Source organism: Amblyomma americanum, chromosome 8, assembly GCF_052857255.1.
Source record: "Amblyomma americanum isolate KBUSLIRL-KWMA chromosome 8, ASM5285725v1, whole genome shotgun sequence".
In the NCBI taxonomy this organism is placed as follows: domain Eukaryota; kingdom Metazoa; phylum Arthropoda; class Arachnida; order Ixodida; family Ixodidae; genus Amblyomma; species Amblyomma americanum.
Window position 1 is genome coordinate 160458121 of NC_135504.1, and position 10411 is coordinate 160468531.

General features: G+C 45.9%; 1 pseudogene; it reads left to right on the forward strand.

The window, feature by feature from the left end:
- The first annotated feature begins 4975 nt into the window (after positions 1 to 4975).
- Positions 4976 to 10037, forward strand: LOC144102806 (uncharacterized; annotated as a pseudogene).
- The last annotated feature ends 374 nt before the right edge of the window (positions 10038 to 10411 follow it).

Genomic DNA, 10411 nt, shown 5'->3' on the forward strand with positions numbered 1-10411 from the left:
GGGCCATTCCCACCGTCAACATCGAGCAACAAGTGGATCAACGTAGCGACCTACTACTTGACCCGGTACGCCGAAGCAAAATCCCCGCCAAGTGATACTACGGCGGAAGTCGCAACGTTTTTAGTCGAGCAAATGTTTCTAGCCACTGAGCTACGGAAGTTCACATCATGGATAAGGGAAGACATTTACAACCGAGCTCACACAAGTCATTCGGAACTACAGCCGCATAAGCCACCGGCAAGCTACTACATATCATCTGCAGACCAAGGGGTTTACGGAGAAGCTGTAGAAAACCATCGGTTCCATGCTCGCCATGTATGCCGAACATAAGACCTGGGATGCCATCCTCACTTACGTCGTGTTGGTGTACAACACCGCTGTTCAGGAGTCCAACAAGGTGACACTTTCGGCTCGTCCACGGTGGGATGCAATTACCAAGATCGACGCCAAGCCCTGACGTTGCAGTCTATCTTCACCGCGCAGAAGCAGCTCGACGACTTGCCCGCCAACGGAACAATTATCAACAGACCACTGGCGTCCGAAACTACAATCTACGCCGACGCCACCCCGAATGCAAGCCCGGTGAGAGCGTTGGTGTTCATTTTCGGTAGAAAGTGCACGAACGTTTTCTTGTTCTCGATCCTTCGTCCGTCGGCGCTGTGTCTACCCAAAATTAGTACTTACCAACTCGTCCATTCTACTACGTTTTGGTGTTGTCGTCGCGATCAGCTAGCTCGAACCCAGGCTCCATTTGGTAGGTGTCTTAGTCTTCGGGCAGACGAAGGACAGAAGATTTGAAGTCGGAAAACGAAAAGAAGCAGGTTTAATGACATTAAAAAAGAAAACGTATTTACATGATGAAATGTTTAAAGAGGAAACGGTCAGGAGTAGACTTGATAGCTACCAGCGACTGGATGAGCTTTTTAACAGACTCAGAACGTCCTTACTTACTAGACGTCGAGCTTTAATTCCCTCAGGTCCAGCCCATCCTTCAAGCTATGGCAAGTCAAGCACAGGGTACATCCCTTCCAGGACGGGAGCCAATCAAAACAGCACCGTACTGCAGTAGACGAAATGAAGCACGTTCTTGCACAGCCTTCTAGTAGGCGGAGACGGTCGTTGCCCGAGCAACACCGTCGGAAAAGGCGGGGAGGTTGCGATTCCGCTTTTAACTTCTGTAGTGTAGCAACGGTGATGCAGGCGGCTTTCTCTCCTCGAAAACGCATGTAGCTCGTGCGCTGCCACGGGCGTCAACTGAAACCAACGGCCAAATGTGCACGATGTGCCGGCTCTTCCGCCGATGTCCGCCGGCGTCCTTCGCTGGGAAGTCATTCTCGTCCAAAGTAGCGTAGGCAGATCCCGCAGGCTCTTTATCAATGCTGCGCCGTTCTTTGGATCTTCGGTTGGTCAGACGGCATGTCGCCAGTTTTAGTCTAGCAGTGTTGACGCTCAAGCAGCGCCGCGGACTCATTAAAAAGATTTTGCGCCGCTACTTCAGCCCATACAACATTGTGCGTCGAATCGAACTTGGCTACGGGGTGATGCCCGATGGATTTACAGCTCATTCTAAAAGAGCGCAAACAAGATAAGGATGTAGGAAGCATTCAACACGAGCGATGACATACAACTGAAGTTTGTTGAGCAAAACGTGCACAGTATATAGGAAGGAATTGGCAGATGTAATCAGAAGCATTCGACGTCATAGGTGTAAAGGGCCATAAAGACGATAAAAAGCGTAAGAGGGCGGTAACGATAAAACACGATGAAATCTCAAAAGAGATGGTAAAAGTGAAAAAAGCACATTGGATCACAACACAGTCCTTAATGTCACATGGTGCAAAGAGCCATGAAAGCGATAATAATACATCTATAACAAAGAAAAACGGATAAAATCTAAAAAGTGAAAGCATATGAAGGCGACAATGTTTTACTGACAACTGCAATAACCTTAGCATTAAAATCACTAAAACGATTACATGCAAAGAATTGGGCATGCGCGATCAAAAAATTTAGCAATATTTTTTTAAGAAGGCATGTTCACTCCCAATGGTTTTGACTTGACATACACACTGACACAATTACAGAAAGGGGAACTGGTAATCAAGGAGCACATGTGCTCTGTTCTAATTCTGGATGGCAGGTGCTGCAGTTTTATATAAAGGCTGCTATATGACGTTTTTCACCCTTTTGCTCGTCTTTGTTATGTTCACGCAAACGGTCATTAATGCATCTGTCCGTCTGTTCTGTCCAATGTATTTGTCAGCGCATGTTAAGAGGATTGAATATACCTCGTTCTTTTCACATGAGACGAATTGCTTTTGATGATTGGTCCTGCTAGTTCTTACACGATTACAGATGTTTTCCAACTTTTCAGGTTCGGAAAACACCATGTTTACTTTTGCACTATTCATAATCTTCCTCAGATTATGGGACATAGCGTGGCAGTATGGAATGACTGCGACTTTTTGTTTCTCTCTGGCTTTATTCTCACTACGTTCTTCAATTTGCCTGCCTTGTTTTTTCATCTGCCTGTGAAACTTAAGGGAGACGGAAATGAAAAAGGTGTGTAGGGTAGCTTGCTTCTGATAAACTATTATATTGCTTTTCAAAGCTGGAATGCATGCTGTGTGGACATAATTTTTTTAGCGCATTAGGCATACATAGACTAGCAACTGCTCGCTTCACCAGTTTGGAATGAGCTGAATGGTAAGGAACCACCGGTTTCTTATGACGTGGTTCATAGGTCCAACAAATGTGGTGGCCCTGGAATTCCAGCTCGAAGTCTAGAAATCTGATAGTGTAATCTTCAGGCAACTTTTTTTTATTCATATTGCAGCGAAGAAGCACACACACACAGAGAAGGAACACGCAAAAAACACGGACGAACGCTGCACTCACAACTGGTTTACTGCGAAAAGAATTCAAGCTTAAAATGGCTCACGCATCTGCGCACTACAGAAAGAAAACCAAAACAAACACGTGCCACGAAATAACATCTTATCGTATTGCCGCGAAAAGGTTGAATTCCGAAGCGTACAAAAAAACGGATGCATCACTAATGCAGCAATCTGCTTTTTCCTTTATGTGAAAGGCCTCCAGGAGTTCACGTGCCGTTTTATACTTGCTTCTGCCTATGATTCGAACACTATCGAAACGTGGCGAACATGTCACGCATGACTGGCAGTGCCTAACCAAGTGCACAAATTCCTTTGGTGCTCCCCTAGCCGGTCGTTAATACATCGCCCCGTTTGACCGATGTACACTTTTCCACATGAAAGTGGCAGCTCGTATACCACCTCAGAAGCGCATTGCACATAGGGCGTAGTGTGCTTTTTTCCACACCCGCTTCTCCTTGTTTCGCTTCCGGAAATACGAGGGCACAACTTTTACAGCTTCACCGGCGCCGAAAAAACGAGCGGCACCCCATACCTGTTCGCTACCTTCTTCATGTTATGCGACACCTTGTGTAGGTAGGGGGCAACTTCCGGTCGCAGGTTCATGTTCCTTTCTTTCTTCTTGGAGTTCTCTGTGCGTGCCTTCACTTTTTTCAGGCAAGCTTTGCAACAGAAGTCACGACCGACAAGGGGTAGCCCGCTGACAAAATTCTAGCCAATTGGTTCTGAAAGCTAGACTGCATCTCATGGACGCACGATTTCTCAAGCGCCGAATCCAGACACAAACTAACTATGCCTCTTTTTATGACCTTCGAATGAGTATAGTCATAAGGCAAGAGTTGCTTCTGAACACGAGGGGCGTACATCCAACAAGTATGACCTCTGCCCAACTTCACTCGAATATCTAGAAACTGAAGTTCGTCGCTATCCGGTGTCTCGAAAGTAAATGTTAGTCCCTTTCCATACTTCCTAAAAGCATCTAAAATCTTGTTAACAATAGCGCAGTAGTGTAAAGGGCTCTGCTTGTCCAAAAATATTAAAAAATCATCAACATATCGGTACACTTTGATGACCTCGTCCGAGTTAAAAACCGTGCTTAAAACCTGGTCAATGCTGGCTAAAAAAATGTCACTTAAAATGGGTGCAACGCAAGATCCAATGCAAATGCCTTTCGTCTGTAAATAGAGGTGATTGTTAAAAGCGATAAATGTACCTTTAAGGTAAAATTCTAAAAGAGTAAAAAAATTGTCAACAGACATGCCAGCCGAATTTTGGAAAGGGACAACACCACTCTTGTCAATGCATTGTCTCAAAGAAGCGAACAACTCTTGGTGAGGTATAGTATAATACAGATCCTCTACATCGACAGAAAAAGCAAAGCCGATGTTGCGGTCGTTCTTGAGAAAATTAACTACATCTCCAGAATTTTTGACAAGGAACGGATCGTGAACAGTAAGTTGTTTTAAAGATTTTTTCAGAAACTGGCTAACATGTAACTGCCAAGAGCCTTTTTCACTTACAATAGTGCGGAAAGGGACCCCGGGTTTGTGCGTCTTAGCACTAAAGAAAACATTCAAAGCATTACCTTTAGACTTAGTGACTCGCGTACACAAAGTATCATTCCCAACATCCTTGCAGACGTCTGCTATCTTTTGTTTTGCAGTAGTAGCACGACGCTTTATAAGGGTGAAATTCTTTTCAACCGCTTGAAGGGCTTTCTCATGGAAAAGGCCTTTCGGCAACACCACAAAGCCTCCTTCTTTGTCAGCTTGTAAAAGCGACAACTCATTATCAACAAAGAGTGTCACCACCCTCTGCAAGGAAGTTGTTATGCTCCTATCCCTTGACACACCAGCTGTTTTTTGGAGGCAGTCAACACCTTCAAGCAAGCACCTCACCTGTTGCTCCATATGCGCTTTCATGGCAATGCGACGATTCAGGGCAGCCAGGTCTTGAATAGGCACCGTGGGAGGTAGTCCGTACTTAGGTCCTTTGCTGAGTAGCCTGTGTATATCCTTCGGCACGTCTACGCCGCCCAACACCGTGAGGCTTGAGCTGGACGTTGAACATGTCTGTGAGTCATGAGGCTTGAGGGCTTCATTTCTTGTCCTGTACTCCTCCGGTTTCCTGAGGGCCAGCCCAAGCCAGTACTTCCACCACTGCTCGGTAAGCTGTCCCGTGAGGCGTTTGTAATGGCCTAGTTTGCATACCGCGAGCCACTTCGAATTCAGAGCATAACAACTTACGGATAACCAATCCTGGTAAAGTCGCACCTGACGCCGAAGCTCAGAACGTAAAATTTTGCAGGCGCGTTTAACATGCCCCCACGAGGGTCTAACAAGGCCGAATAGGGCACTCACTTCTTCCGGAATCCTGCCTTTTCTGAGGCATACGGCGATGTATCTGGCACGGCACGTAGAGTGAACAATATTGGTGATGAGCAAATCGACGGAAGGAAAGTCTTTGTTTACACAGAAAGAAGGGCCCACTGCAGAAGAAATATACTTGAGTAAAACACGTTTTTGGGCAAGTTGGTAACATTCTTGATTCATATTGCAGCGAAGAAGCACACACACACAGAGAAGGAACACGCAAAAAACACGGACGAACGCTGCACTCACAACTGGTTTACTGCGAAAAGAATTCTTTTCTTTAGTTTTCTTTAGTTTAGTTTAGTTTTCTTTAGTTTGTTTAGTTTGTTTAGTTTTATTTAGTTAGTTTAGTTTTCTTTAGTGCTAAGACGCACAAACCCGGTGTCCCTTTCCGCACTATTGTAAGTGAAAAAGGCTCTTGGCAGTTACATGTTAGCCAGTTTCTGAAAAAATCTTTAAAACAACTTACTGTTCACGATCCGTTCCTTGTCAAAAATTTTGGAGATGTAGTTAATTTTCTCAAGAACGACCGCAACATCGGCTTTGCTTTCTCTGTCGATGTAGAGGATCTGTATTATTCTATACCTCACCAAGAGTTGTTCGCTTCTTTGAGACAATGCATTGACAAGAGTGGTGTTGTCCCTTTTCAAAATTTGGCTGGCATGTCTGTTGACAATTTTTTGACTCTTTTAGAATTTTACCTTAAAGGTACATTTATCGCTTTTAACAATCACCTCTATTTACAGACGAAAGGCATTTGCATTGGATCTTGCGTTGCACCCATTTTAAGTGATATTTTTTTAGCCAGCATTGACCAGGTTTTAAGCACGGTTTTTAACTCGGACGAGGTCATCAAAGTGTACCGATATGTTGATGGTTTTTTTAATATTTTTGGACAAGCAGAGCCCTTTACACTACTGCGCTATTGTTAACAAGATTTTAGATGCTTTTAGGAAGTATGGAAAGGGACTAACATTTACTTTCGAGACACCGGATAGCGACGAACTTCAGTTTCTAGATATTCGAGTGAAGTTGGGCAGAGGTCATACTTGTTGGATGTACGCCCCTCGTGTTCAGAAGCAACTCTTGCCTTATGACTATACTCATTCGAAGGTCATAAAAAGAGGCATAGTTAGTTTGTGTCTGGATTCGGCGCTTGAGAAATCGTGCGTCCATGAGATGCAGTCTAGCTTTCAGAACCAATTGGCTAGAATTTTGTCAGCGGGCTACCCCTTGTCGGTCGTGACTTCTGTTGCAAAGCTTGCCTGAAAAAAGTGAAGGCACGCACAGAGAACTCCAAGAAGAAAGAAAGGAACATGAACCTGCGACCGGAAGTTGCCCCCTACCTACACAAGGTGTCGCATAACATGAAGAAGGTAGCGAACAGGTATGGGGTGCCGCTCGTTTTTTCGGCGCCGGTGAAGCTGTCAAAGTTGTGCCCTCGTATTTCCGGAAGCGAAACAAGGAGAAGCGGGTGTGAAAAAAAGCACACTACGCCCTATGTGCAATGCGCTTCTGAGGTGGTATACGAGCTGCCACTTTCATGTGGAAAAGTGTACATCGGTCAAACGGGGCGATGTATTAACGACCGGCTAGGGGAGCACCAAAGGAATTTAAAGAACAAAGAGAATGTGCACCTGGTTAGGCACTGCCAGTCATGCGTGACATGTTCGCCACGTTTCGATAGTGTTCGAATCCTAGGCAGAAGCAAGTATAAAACGGCACGTGAACTCCTGGAGGCCTTTCACATAAAGGAAAAAGCAGATTGCTGCATTAGTGATGCATCCGTTTTTTTGTACGCTTCGGAATTCAACCTTTTCGCGGCAATACGATAAGATGTTATTTCGTGGCACGTGTTTGTTTTGGTTTTCTTTCTGTAGTGCGCAGATGCGTGAGCCATTTTAAGCTTGAATTCTTTTCGCAGTAAACCAGTTGTGAGTGCAGCGTTCGTCCGTGTTTTTTGCGTGTTCCTTCTCTGTGTGTGTGTGCTTCTTCGCTGCAATATGAATCAAGAATGTTACCAACTTGCCCAAAAACGTGTTTTACCTTCAGGCAACTGGTGTGTTAAGAATAGATGAGACATGGTCGAAGTGAAAGAATTCATAATAATCTGTACGGCTGAGTGGAGGGGCTGCCTTTTACTATTTATGACCACTAGACAATCATCGACGTATCTAAACGTCCCTACCACTGACGAGCAGGGAAGGATGGAAGCCAAGGTCCTGTCTATGGAATCCACAAAAATGTTACTCTGGATGGGTGCAATACATGGCCCTTTGGGTATTCCTGATTTTTCAAGGTAAATGAGCTCGTTCTATGTATAATATTTTAGAGATGTACACTGACGATAACTCGAGAAAGCCTTCTACAGACATACCAGAAGTGTTCTGGAAAGCTATAGAACCATGGTGATCTATGCACTCTTCTACTGCCTTAAGCAATTATCTTTTGGTATAGAATAATAAAGATCTTTAATGGCGATGGACAAGGCAATAGTACCCTCCCCTTCCTGATATTTTAGGAATTCTATAACTTCATAGGAACTTGTTAGCAGAAAGGGACCATCCACTTGCAGGATTGTTGAATGTGCTTTCGGAAACATGGAAACTAACTTTTGCCATGCACCGTTTTCGAATGTTATAAGAGGAAGAGGGCATTCAACTTTGTGTTTTTGCAGCAAAGAAAGTCTTCAAGGTGTTGTCTTCACTATCAGCAATACGTTTTAGGAGACCATTTAAGCTGTGCTTAAAGCATATTTGTCACTTTTTCTTGCGGAGGTTAAACGTTTTTCAATTGCTTTGAAAGAAAACAGAGGTAACGGCTTCCAGTGTTTTAGATGCAAAGATGGCTTTTGGGAACACGGTAAAACCGCCTTCTTTGTCAGCTAACAGCACGCTTTGTTTTTCTTTTCAGATAGGAGACAGTTCGACTAACAGGAATGTTCCAGTTTGACGGCTCATAGCGAATTACAGCGTCTATGCCTTCTGGTATACATCTTTGCTTTTCAGAGTCCACGGCTAGTCAGGAAGTATGATGAACAGTTATTACTAGTTCCGGAGGTCTTTGCTTAGGTAGAACGGCGAACTTAGGTCCTAGTTAGAGCACACAGCGCACATCATGCGGAAGGGAAACCCCAACTGAACAGTAGATGGCGCTCCCATTCGTACCGAAAGATGTACGCGGCAGGGTGTTCAGGCAGAATGCCCAACGGGCGAACCCTCTCCACTTATTTGCTGAAAGTGGCCGCCGTGTGTCGCCACAAGGAGGGTTTGGCTCGTGACTCCGTTGGAGGAGGACGCTTTTTTTCAGAGCTCCAGCGACTACGTCCGATTCTAAGTGCTTTTTTTGGTATTTGCGCTTGTACCTTCTGTCGGGCGGTAGTTTTAAACCTAGTTAAGAGTAGGAAGGCTACTGAGAGCGTGTGTGCCGAAGGTTTTTGTGTAGTATTTTTGGCGGGAGTTTACGTCGCGTAGTGCCGAAGGTTTTTGTGTAGGACCTCTGGCGGGCTTTTACGTTGCGTGGTCGGCCGAACGAAGGGTCGGAAAGCTAAGAAAGTCAAGGTGGACGGGGACGGGGTGTTAGTGCAGTGCCAGGAGTGGGACCGTTGGTGATATTTAGACGAGACCAAGTTCAGGAGCTTAGCTGAAGCAGATGGGGCTAGCTTCGCGTGCAAGATATGTAAGCGTTTTGAGGAGGCCTTTTAGACGTTGAAAGGGGAATGGGCAGCTAGGATTAAGGAACTCAAAGGGAACCTGAAGGTGGAACAAGGAGAACGGATTCAGCTAGAAACTCAGGACGCTGAGTCGCTTAAGAGGGAGGAAGCTAATGCCGACCTCCTGGAGCGAATTGTGGGTGAGCTGAAGGAGGAGCGAGAAAAGCGGGCCCAGCTACTGTCGCATTTCATTCATTTCAGTTGTAAGTGTAGCAACCGTACTGTCTTCGGCCTTCTACGTACCGTCCATATGCTACGTTTTTGTTTATAATACCCAGCTAGAAGAGCAGGTAGAAGCGCTTAGGTCGCGGCCGGCAGGTTCACCCCGGTTCGGAGCAGTGCCAGGTGGGGGACGAGGCTCGTCGATCCTACTGTGCAGTAGCGCAGCAGGCTTTGAGTGCGCAAGAGAGAGAGGTAAAAGCTCGTGACAGTAGCGTACGGCAGCGGGAGAGACAGGTAGTGCGATTCGGAGGGCAACAGTCGCAGTTAGGAAGCGAATGGTTAGAGCGCAGGAGTATTCTGGTAGTCGCTGACTCAAACGTAGCGAGGGTTTAGGGAGTCGTTTTGATGACGGTGAAGGCGGGCAGGCGAGTGCAGGTGGAGACCCAGTCAGGGAAGTGCATGGTAGATGCAATGACCAAAGCCCAGGAAGTGGTGGGGGGCAGCATGGATGGCGAACACATTGTCGTTAGCCATGCTGGTCTCAACAATGTGCTGAAGGGGACGAGCCAGAATCTCGAGAAGCAGTTAGAAGTGGGGATGCGTAGGCTTAGAGAGGCCTCTGAGAGTGTGCATGTGACCATATGCACAATCCCAGAGGTCCAGAGGCAGGCTATCGAAACTGAAAGGAGGATCGTTGAGGCTAACCGTGTAATTAGGGTAATGAATCGACGACTAAGTTACGGGGAAATGGAAGTTAACAGGGAAGTGCACGAAGTAAGGCCCCACCTTTTTGCACAGGATGGCATTCAGTACGGTGGTGCCCTTGGCAAGAGGGTGGGCAGTAGGAAAGGTCGCCGGGCAACAGCTTTTTTGGGGGGGGGGGACCCTGAGCTCTGAGGCAACCAGTGTAGAGAAGGAAGGACCAAGATCAAGGGGACGATGGAACCATAGGAGAAGAAATAGACACAAGCGCAAGGGCCAAGTTAATTCAGATATATGTTTCATTAACATGCAAGATGGCAGGAATAGACTGAAATGGGAGGAAACAGAAGAACAGTTAAGGCAGGGGGAATTAATGGTATATGGTTTAGTGGAAACGCACCATAGAGACATGGAGCAACCACCCTGTAACCCAGACTACGCATGAGGATATTGCAATAGAACAGAGGGCAGCAGAAAGGGGGGTGGAATTGGGGCACTGATCCATAAAAGAAAGAATTTTCAAAGGGTTAAACTGGGATGTAAGGAACATTTATGGCTAAAATTAAAAG